At 51.7% G+C, this 11,433-nt stretch overlaps 1 long non-coding RNA gene across 1 annotated transcript; it reads left to right on the forward strand.

Annotated features, from left to right (window-relative positions):
- Window positions 1–568: 568 nt before the first annotated feature.
- On the forward strand, window positions 569–4,566 carry LOC143381298 (uncharacterized). Its single transcript, XR_013088802.1, has 3 exons — window positions 569–1,293; window positions 1,843–1,993; window positions 3,785–4,566. It is a non-coding gene; the product is annotated as an uncharacterized LOC143381298 (long non-coding RNA).
- Window positions 4,567–11,433: the final 6,867 nt, after the last annotated feature.

Below are 11,433 nucleotides of genomic sequence, written 5' to 3' on the forward strand. Positions count from 1 at the left end.
AAACTGGGCCTCCTGGTGGAGGTGTCCAAAGGAAGAAGTTAAAGGAAAGAAGGATCTGGTTAGGAAATACGGTGGCGGTGGCGGTGGGGGTGGGTGCCAATGGAGTGCTGAGACAATACCCTTAGTGGTTGGAATCCTGTCCTTGGGTGCCACACATGAGCGTGTGATCTTTGGCCTGTTAATCTCTGAGTCTGTTTCTGTAAAATGACAAACCACAATCTTACTGTAAAAGTCACCAGATTCCAAAGCTTGACACACAGTACGTGCTCAATAAATAGCAGTAGCTGTTATGATCACTGGAGTAAAGATATTTTGGGGAGACAGTGACTGAATGGTAAGTGAGGTCCCTTGCTGGGTTGTTCTGCTGGAACGATATTCACTGACCATTGATTGATGAATTGAAAACCTACTATAGGCCAAACTCTGGGGAAGGTGAAAGGCACAGTACTGGCTTGTATTTTCTTTCTTTCTTTTTTTCTTTTCTTTTCTTTCTTTCTTTCCATTTCTTTCTTTCTTTCTTTCTTTCTTTCTTTCTTTCTTTCTTTCTTTCTTTCTTTCTTTCTTCCTTTCCTTTCCTTTCCTTTCCTTTCCTTTCCTTTCCTTTCTTTCTTTTTTTTTGGTATCTGGGATTGAACTCAGGGGCACTCGACAAGTGAGCCACATCCCCAGCCCTATTTTGTATTTTATTAGAGACAGGGTCTCACTGACTCGCTTAGAGCCTCACCATAGTTGAGGCTGGCTTTGAACTTGTGATTCTCCTGTCTGACCTTCCCGAATGCTGGGATTACTGGTGTGAGCCATGGCACCCGGCTGTATTTTTCTTTTTGTGTGCTGGAGAATGAATCCAGTGCCCTCCTCTCACACGTTAGGCAAGAGCTCTACCACTGAACTAAATGCCCAGAATTTTTTAGTCTTTCTCTTTTTTTCCTGGAGACAGTTGCTTAGTTGCCTCACTGGCCTCAAACTTTGTGATCCTCCTGCCGCAGCCTCCCCAGTAGCTGGGATTGCAAGCATGCACCACCACGCATGGTTTATATTCTTTGTGGCGCTGGTGTTGAGACAACAAGACTGGCAGAACGCTTCACTATTTCCTTCTGTAGTCCCGACCTCTCAGGGAGTTCAACCAATGAGAAAACCCAACTGAAGGACTTACACAGGCCCTGGCACTTAGCTTTAGATGTTATATTTAAAAGCCGTCAAAGCCGCAAGGGAAGAGGGCCGTCCTGGAGCTGCTCTGCAGAAGTTCCTGGGGTGATTGTTTTTGGAGCCCACTGAAGAACAACACCTGACCAGGTATTGAGTTCCACCGGGGGCTAACGGATGGGTTGGGTGGTGGGGTCCGCGAGAGGGCAGCTTGGCTGGGGCTGAAGGTCAGAAACTTGCGCCCCAGTGTGATCCGAATCTGATCCTGAGCCTGCAGAGACTGGCTCCACCCGCTGAAGGTTTGGGGTGGAGCCCTGGGCGCTGAGAGCCTGGCGTCCAATGAGAAACAGGGTGGGGCTGACTCTGACCAATCAACAGCTGCCCCCGGACTCGGCTGCGGGCCAGGGAAGGAGCTTGTTCTCCCCAGGGGCTGGTGGGCTTGCAGCAGCCCCAGACGCCTTCCCCAGCACCTCCAGCGACCAGCCTCCAGGCCTGTGGATCTGCTCCAGAAACAAACTCCTGTTCTCTGCTTATTGGCCCTGGTTGACCCTGCCAATTAAAAAAATATATTATTATTATTATTATTATTATTATTATTATTATTATTATTTTGGTACAGGAATTGAACCCAGAGTCCCTTTACTACTGAGCTCATCCCCCAGGACCTTTTTACTTTTATATATTTATTTTTTTATACAGGGTCTCTCTAAATTGCCCAGGGATTCACTAAATTGCCTAGTCTGGCCTCCAATTAGGATTCTCCTGCCTCAGCCTCCAGAATCGCTGAGATTACAAGCGATTCTCCTGCCCAGCTGGTTCCTTTGACCTTGCTGCAAATCCCATTTCCCAGGTGAGGACTGCGGCTTCCGTTCTCTGTTTGCCTCAGGCCTGAGCAAAGGGAAGGTGCTAAATAGATGCTGTCTGAACAGCAACCTGATGGTGCTCTCTGCTCCATGTTGCCAGAGCTGACAGCAATTAAAATAGCAGTAGGGACTCCTTGCTGGGTGCCTGCTGGATACTAGACACAATTCACCCGTCATCTTGTGGGGCAGGGATATCATTCCCATTTTCTGGAGAAGGAATGGAGAGCTTAAAGCTCGGCCCCTCTGTAAGTCATGCCCAGATTCTCTCTTGCTTTCTAAACTCGGGCCCAATGCATATCCAGCTCCTCTGGCCCTGGGACCCAGTGGGAATAGGCTTCTCTGGCACCTCTGGGGCTCTTCCACCTGGCGAGCTGGCACGGGGTCTGGGCTCAGCTGGGTCCCTCTCTGCCCTGTCTGGGGGTCTGGGTGGCTTGCAGGCTCCCAGCTCACACCAGAACCTTCCTCCCCCAGCCTGGCTTCAGGCCGGAGCTGTGGAGGTGGGGGGAGCAGGAGGGGAGGGGAGGCATGTCACCATATATCCCCGTCAGATTAAAAAACTAATTTGAAAAGATTAATGTATTCCATTCTTGTTACGCTGGCTCTGATACCTCTGGGCCTGCGGCCGCTCTGCCTCCTGATTATTGAATTTTTATGGCCTGGTAATTAATTGCAGATTCCCTGTTTTGTTCTATTTCTTTTTCTCTGACATTTTAATTTCAACAAAAAGCAGTGGTCTCCATGCAGGTTCTCTCTGGAGATCCTAATGGTCTATAAAACAGAATGACTTATAGACGTGGCACCCACTTCAGTTGGCGAGCGATTGTTTGAAACCTTGCTGATCACGCAAAATTTAATTTTTCCACCTCCCTCCCCCCTTTCCTCCTCATTTCTTGTCTTCTCCGTTGCTGCGCCAGCCTCTCGGCTCACGATGGAGTCAAAGTGTCGCCTCTGGATCTGTTACAGGGCCTTTTCCTAGGAGGCTGGGGCAGAGGATAAAGTGGGGTTTGGCGCTTACCCCGGCAGGCAGTGATCCTGGTGGTGTGGAGGGGGGTGGGCTTTCCCACAGGGCCATGTGGAGAGGGAGCAGCCTGGCCACATGTCTCACTTGCCCTTTTGGCTAAAGGCTGCTGCCCCATGAGGCACCTAGGAACTGGCAGGCTCCCCAGGGCAGAGAAAATGGGTTTTGATACACGCCCATATGCCCCCACCAGACAGTGGAGAAGACCCAGGAGGCTGAAGCAGATAGATTCAGAGAGACATTCAGATATTCTTAGCCAAACTAGGTCAAAGGGAACAGTTGTCCACAAAGACAGGTCTGAAGGAGACCCCTGTATTTCTAGCCTAATGCCCCCAAGTTCTTCCACCTTGCTAACATCAGGCTGGGTCCCCTTTAGGGACTTGCAGGACTGGGCAGGGCAGAGGCAGAAGGGAAATGTCACAGAATCAAATTGGGACTCTGGGATTGGAACTCGGATGTCCCCAGAGCCAGGCAGGTGAGGCAAGTGAGGGCCAGGTGAATGGGGCTGTGGGGACCGCTGCTCCGGAGCTCGGGTACCATCAGAAGGTGCTACAGCCACTTAACTCCACCCCCTGGCCGTCAAGTGGGAAGATGGGCCACGTGTGGCCAGAGCATCTGGTTCTTCAAGAGGGGTTAGAAGTGTGGTGTTTGGTGTAAAACTTCACACTTTTCGAACACTGGGAGACTTTCAGATTTTTTAAAACACCATGACAGTCAAATAGGATCCCACTTTGAGAGATGTGTCTGTCCTGGCTCATAGGGCACCAGTTTCCTCTCAGCGGAGTATGGAGCAGAGAAGTTGGAATGAAGAGGAGGCCCTCCAGGGCTCGGTGGCTTTAGGTCTCATCACAGAGAAGCATTCAGCCTAAAGTCTCACCACATCTGGGTGACTTCTGCCACGCTCCACAGAGATAATGGCACCTTTTAACCTAAGACTTTAAGGGATCCAGGGGTTCCTGGGACCAAATTGCCAGTTCAAGCAAGAGGGCTGAGGAGATAGACTATGGTTCAGAGGCTTCCCGGGTTCCCCGGATGAGCTGGGGAGGATGAGAGCCCACAGCCTGGTCCCACCTCTCTGTGCTTAGATACTGAGGAGTGGACACTGACAATTCCTCTTGTGCCTCAGTTTCCTCATTTGGAGAATCCAAAGGGGAAAACAAGACTGTGGACTGTGGAGGCAGGTGAACTTGGGTTTAAACATTGGATTCTCTGTTCACTTTGTTCTGAGTGAGCTCAGAGTATCTCAATTAAATAATTAATGGGGATTGTTAGGGTGTGGATCTTAAGTGTCTCCAAAGGCCCATGTGTTGAAGACTTGGGTACCTGATCTGTGGTGCTTTTGGGAGATGGTGGCACTTTAAGAGGTGGGGCTTAATGGAAGGCTGTTAGGTCATTGGGGAGTGGCCTTGAGGATATGGGGAATTCAGCCTTTTCTCTCTTTGCTTCCCAGCTCTGCCAACATGCTTCTGTTGCCATGATGTACTTTACCACTACAGGTGCAAAGTAACTGGGCCAAGTGACCATGGACTGAAACCTCTGAAACTATGACCCAAAAATAAATAAATAAATCCTAACTCTCACTTTTTTTTTTTTTTTTTTGAGACCAGGTCTTGGAAAGTAGCCCAAGTCTTGGAAAGTTGCTGCTGATCCTCCCAAGAGGAGGAAACCCAAACTCCTGCTCTTCCTATCTTAGCGTCCTGAGTAGCTGGGATTAGAGGTGTGTGCCACCTGGCCCAGTTCCTCCTTTTCAGTGAATTTTTCTCAGGTATTTTGTCATGGTGATGGAAATCTCACTAACCCAGGGGTAGTACTTCTGACTCAGTGGTTTAATTGTTTTTATTTTGTGGTGCTGGGGGTTGAACCCAGGGCCTTGCCCATGCTTGGCAAGTGCTGTACCACTAAGCCACACCCCGGCCCTGCATAATGAATCACCACAAACCTAATACTTTAAAACAACACCCATGTGTTCTCTCACACTGGTGAAGGCCAGAATTGCGGCCAGGCTGGATTCTCTGCTTAGGCTTCTCCAGGTTCAAGTCAAGGCATGGCTGGGGCTGCAGTTCTCAAGTCTTCCAAGCTCACCGGCTCTGGACAGAGTTCTGGGCCTTCTCATGAAACCCCTCCATCTTCAAGACCAGCAAAGACACCTTGAATTTTTTGGGTGCCTCAAATTACTCTGCTTTCCTCTTTGGCTTTTAAGGGTTCATGTGGTTACCTTGGGCCCAGCAGGATAACCTCTCTATTTGCAGGTGATTGTTTAGTAACCTTAGTTACATCTGCAAAGTGCCCTTGGCATGTAAGTTAACAACCAAGGAGTAATGCCGATGTCGGAGAGCATGGGGCCAGACTGTTGCTGGCAGAGCCTCCTGGAAGGTTACAAGGTTTAAAATGCCCCTACCTGGTCCCCCTCCCCCATCCTGAGACCACGGCATTGGATACTTAAACACCTGATTCCAGGCTTCTGCACTCAGGGGCTTGGTGGGGATGATCCTCACAGCAGTTCTTTCAAGGAGCTTCTATCGTGTTCCTTTTCCAGATGTGCAAACTGGAATTTCACATACCAGAAAATACCAGCAACAGAGCTAAGGTGTGATCATTTTTTATTTTGAGACAAGGACTTGCTAAGTTACTTAGGCCTCCCTGAGTTGCTGAGGCTGGCCTTCAACTCAGTGATCTTCCTGCCTCAGCCTCATGGGTCACCGGGATTACAGGTGTGTGCCTCCACATCTAGTAATTTCTTTCTCTTGGGAGGACCACCAGGTACCAGAATTTTACATGGGATGCAATTTTGCTGACTGAATTTCAGGCCTGGTGCTCAGGTATTCTGGGGAGTCCCCACCAGGTGAGTATGTGGTCTTTCCTGTTTCTCTTTTTTGGACTGGGTATGGTGGCCAGGACTGCCGTGTCACAGCCACTCCTGTGTCTCATTGCTTCTGCTGGATGCTTTGACTGATCCATTAGTTGAGACCTCATGGAATTCTTTTAAGAATTGGTGAGGTTTCCCTGTAGCGCTTCTCTCTCCACGTTGAGCTCCTGGTCTAGGCAATGAGTCTCCCCTTCCCCCAGAGAAGATGAACGCTACCCAGACTCCCTTGCAGGCACATGACTTGACTTCTGCCAATCAGATGCATGAGGGAGATTGATGCTCTGGCACCCGTGTGGCGTGGCGTGGCGGGCCTCCACCCAGGGCTGGTGGTGGTTGCTGTGTATTAGAACAGTCCTGTGGTGTCCCTGGGTGGGGTTCCTCCCAGAGCCTGCTGTTTGCAGCAGAGTAGAATTAGCCATTTGCCACACAGTGAATTCCGGGGTTTGCCATAAAGTGGAATCTGCTATTTGCCACAAGGTGGCTTCTGTGGTTTATAATGAAGAGCCCTGTCTGGCGCACCGTCCTCTGTGTGACTTGGATTCCTGGACTTCTAGCCAACAACATTAAAGTCTACCTTAGAGCCTGCCCTTCTTCTGCCTTAACAACAACGGAAGCCTCGTATTGTTCAGGCAACAACATGCCCAAATCTGGGGGATAAACTGTGATTAGTTGCAGGCTGTCATACCATCCCTGTCTTTTTCCCAAGATATCTGCATTCTTACTGTCCCATGCTGTTAGGTTGGCCATGTGGCTCATTTCTGGCCATAGATAAATGGGTGCTTTCCAGGACACTTTCCTTTCTGATAACAAAACTCTTTTCCCCTCTTTATTCCCTTCTTACCTTGAATGAGGTTGTGTAAAAATGAAATGTTTAGAGCCACAGCAGCCATTTTGTGGCCATGAGGCAACAAGACTAAGGATAAAAAAACCAAAAAGTGAGGGTGGTGAGAAGAAGGATGGAGTGTTGGTTCTTGTAGATATCGTTGAGCCCTGAATCAACGTTATTGCCCTCCAGCTCCTTGTTATATGAGAAGATGGAGACCTTTGTGTTTAAGCAGCAATTAACTATTATTATTATTTTCTATTTTTTGGTTGAAGCTCAAAACTGTATGAACTGATACAGACTGCCAAACACAGGAGCAATTTGGTGTGGGTGTAGGGTAACCCTGTTCACCTTTCCTTTAGGCTAGAGTGACAGGTTCCCCTCTGCACTTGGAGCTGTGGCCTCTGGGGAGCGGGGGTGGGGGTGGCTCCTTCCCTTCAGGTGTGAGGATTTTTCATTGAAGACGCCCCATCCCACATGCCCAGACTCATGCGAGCTCAGTCCTTCCCTCACCTAAGGAGTCCAAATGCCAGTGCTGGGCACCCCGCCCTCACCCTGCTGCAGACCAGACCCTTTCCCATCCCCTGTGAGCTGGGTGCCCCCCCCCCCCACGTCCTCCAGGTGAGGATCAGGGACACGCCCAAGTCTCACAGCCAGGATGGGTGACCGGCTGCCGCTCTCTGGGACCTGGAGTGGGGGATCCCCATTTCAGGGAGGATCCCTCTATCTGTCTCGGGGCCAGGGGCACAGGAGCTTCTGGGACAGTGGGTGACCAGACGGGGTGGGCGCTTCTGTGCAGTGAGCTGGGCGGAGACCTCTCAGCTCTTGTTCACATCTGGCAGCCCCCTAGCGGGCCTGGGGACATGTGCTGTTTGCCTTGCTCCATGTTTTGTTTTAATGGAGCCAGCTCTAAACTAGCAGAAGATGGCACAAAGACTTCAGATGGACTGCCATTCTGCAAAAGTAGAAGATTTGCCCGTGGGGAGCCTGCTTTGCTGTACGGCAGGTTGGCTGGGGCTGCGTGGTACCAGGGGGCTCGGATGGGTCAGGTTCCCTGGCCCTGGTCCCCACCATCCCCTCTTGCCCAGAACCAACAAACTTCATTTGCCTCACTGGCCTCTTGGCTGCTGGAATCTCCATTTGATTCGCTTCCCAGAGGCTCAGAGAGGAGCAATAGCTGCTCAGGATGCACAGCAAGTCAGGAGCCTTCATTTCTCTTGCTCTCTTCCTAACACCCGCACCTGGATCCCAGAGAACAATTCCTTGTTTAGGCTCTGACCTGGGAGCCCAGTCTCTGCCTCCCACCGGCTCGGGGTGTGGGGATCTCTTCCCCAGAGGAAGCTGTTCACATTCTGTTGAAGCTCAGAATGCTCCCGACCTTTCTGCCCAAGAGCAGTCACCCCAAGGGAAAATCCAGACTAAGGGGAAACTATGGGAGACCCAGGGGTTGGTCAGGTTCCTGAGTTCCACAGGGAATCCGCCAGGTATGTGGAAAGGAGATAATAGCAGCTAAGTTTATATAACACTTATCTGTGTCAGTCACTTCTTATGGCTTCATATTAACTCAGTTAATCCTCACACCAACCCTGTACAAGGAGAGGTACCATTTTTATCTCCATCTTCTAAATGGGAAAGCTGAAGTATCTTCAGGGTTACTTAGAGATTCAGCAACCCATCTCAAATTGCACAGCCTACAGATGACAGAGTAGGGATTTGAACCTAGGTCTTCTGGTTTCAGGGCTTGAAGTACTAAACCCTGCACTATCCTCATGTGACTTCTCCTCATTGAGCAAGATAGCTGCTTGAGCTCCAACCATTATAACCTTACTCTTGTTTTCAGGGGAAAGGACAGGACAAAACAGGACTCACTCGCTCCCTTCCTTTCAGGAAACTGAAGATTTTCCTTAGAGTCTCCACAGATAGGCCTCCTTGTATTCTTTTGACCAGCACCTCGTCACCTGGTCACACTTTAGCCAACAGTCTTTATTCTAGTAATTATGTGCTCCATGAAAAATCAGTACTATCATTAACATTAAAAGGGAGCGTGGTTACTGGGAGCGTTTGGCATCATGGCTGCATTTTACACATGAAGAAGCAGGCACAGAGAGGTGAACCCCCGACTGGAGCTCACAGAGCCAGGAGGAGGCAGAGATTACATCTTCTGTTTCTGGGCCCTGTTGAGCAGGTGGGGCCCCAAAGCACACTCTGCCACGTCCCCAGGGGATCAGGAGGACTGTGCCTCTGTAGAGAACCCCATGCCTACCCCTGGGAATACCCTGGGCCCAGGCCCTGCTATGAGATTCCCCTTATGCCTTCCAGACCCGGCAGCCTCTCTGGACCCAGATCTGTCACCCTGGCACCAACCGTGCCCGGGGCCTGACTCCATCCATCCCACTAATGCCCGCATCGACTGTGCTCAGGCACGTTCCTGAGGCGGCCTCAGAGCGCTGAATAATTCAGGCCTGTGTAATGGGATAATGAATTTACTGACAACCCAGTGTGGTCTGGGTACTTACATTTCAAGAAATACTGACTCCCTAGGCCCGCTCGGCAGGCAGTGGGGACGTAGGCAGCCAAACAACTGTTGCCTCGGCCCTCCCCGTGGGCCTGAGGCTGCCTGAGTGGAGTCCACACTCCAGTCTCCCTGGGGAAGCGGGGCTCTGGGGCAGGGGGTGGTGTCGTGGGAGCTTGGGGGTGAGGTGGAAGTGGTCCCAGGAGCTTGGAAAGGCAGGTTTGGAAGGGAACCTATGCACCCCACCCCCATGGTCTGCAGGCCCATTTTGTGAACATGGAAACTGAGGCAGCAGAGGACAGTCCTCTGTCCCTAGACACTGGATTCTGTGCTGCAAATGCCAGGGGTGACTTCGAGGCTTTGGGGAGGAGAGAAGCTTATTGTCCTTCTCTCCTGCAGGCTCACTGGCCCCCAGCTGCAGGGGGTTGCTGCTAATGGCTCACAGCGGTCCCTTCCCTGGAGCTCTGTGGTCAGTCAAATAAAAGCTCCCTCCACCTGGGCAGAACTTGGCTGATGACAGACTCACAGGGTGGTACAAAAGGCGACCCTAAGCCTCAGGTGGGACTAACTGTGATTCTATTCATGTTCCAGAACTCCCCTCCCCCATGCCATCAGGTTGGGGCTCACTCTAGTGGAGACCACATCTCCATTAGCTCCCTGCTTCAACTGCCTCCTTCCCGAGCCTCTCCAGTTAAACCACCTGAATAGAGGCCCTGCCTCTGGGGAGTCCATCTGCATTTCCTGATCTGAGTGGGACCCCAGAACCCTAAGAAGGGCGCAGAGCATGAGGTCCTTGGCCATGGCCTGCCTTTCTGTTAGTGAGGAAATCATGTCTTTGTCTTGGACTCGGTTTCCTCATCTGTGTGGCTGGGGTGAGGAGAGGCTCTCTTCGGTTCCCTTCCAGCTCCAAATGTGACCCGAGGTGCCAGAAATCCTCCTTTCCTGTGTAGACATTGGGGCATCCATCACTTTTTTTCTGAATCACCTAGGAATACCCAACCTGGGGCACAGGACCTCTGCCACCTTGTCCTTATCAGTAGAGTAAGGCAGGGTGGGGACAGGGAGAAGCTTTCAAAGGACAATTCAGAGGGCACAACTTAGGTCGGTAGGGGGAGAGTGACTACTCCAGATCCTGAGACCAAACCTCTGGCAAAGTAGCTCTGCGGACACCTTGATTTTGGACTCTGGCTTCTCTCAGAGGGGCCTCCGGTCAGCCAGCCCCAGAGGAGTGGGAAAAGCAGGGTCAGAAATGGTCTTACACTAAGGATAAAAGGAAGGGCCTCCTCAGGCACAGAAGACCCCTGAGCTTCCCCTCCACCACCTTTGGGTGGTGGATGGAGCCCGGGTGGAGCCCCCAGCTTGCAGCATCTGGGCAGAGCCTGGATTATCTGACTCCAGGGCCTGGCACACAGCCGGCGCCCTCAGCTGAATTCCTGAGCCCTGGGCTCCATCAGGCCTGGTGCTGGTGGTGAAGAACAGAAGAAGCTGTTTTCCACCATCAGCTGGGAGGCTGGGGCCAGGGCAGCGCCTGTCCCTGGAACTCCTCAAGCATTGCTGTCTCAGGGCACCTTCCTCAGTTCCCCAAGTCAGATGTCCCCTGAGCTATTGTTGACATGACTCTACGGCTGCCAAGCTGCGCAGCCGGCCTTCCTGTTAAGAAGAGGCAGGGGAGTAGCCGAGTTGGAGCGGGGCTGGTGGAGCCCGCCATACAGACGCTGCGGGCCTGAGCCTGGGGCCAGTGCCGTGGTGGGCCGGAGCCAGCGGATCTGTCACTCCACGGTGCCCGGCTTGCACACCATGGGCCGCCTGCTGTGGGAGGCCACAAGGAGGCAGAGATTTCATCTTCGGTTTCTGGGCCCTGTTGAGCAGGTGAGGCCCCAAAGCATACTCTGCCACGTCCCCAGGGGATCAGGAGGACCGTGCCTCTGTGTAGAACCCGGTTCCCACCCCTGGGAATACCCTGGGCCCGGGCCCTGCTAGCGCCACACACCCCACTGAGCATGCGCAATTGATGACTCCAACCTCCCGCTTTTCCAAGCTGGGAGAAAAGGGAGGGCAAACCCGAATGGGACTCACAAACTGACCAATAGCGATAGTAAGGTTCCAAACCCTAATTAGCATAAACTTGGACCAATAGCAGCAAACCAAGTGCTATATAAACTCCTAGAGTGGCGCGCTGGGGCGGTGCTCCAAGTGCTCTCCTTGCTG

Source organism: Callospermophilus lateralis, chromosome 15 (assembly GCF_048772815.1).
Source record: "Callospermophilus lateralis isolate mCalLat2 chromosome 15, mCalLat2.hap1, whole genome shotgun sequence".
Classification (NCBI taxonomy): domain Eukaryota; kingdom Metazoa; phylum Chordata; class Mammalia; order Rodentia; family Sciuridae; genus Callospermophilus; species Callospermophilus lateralis.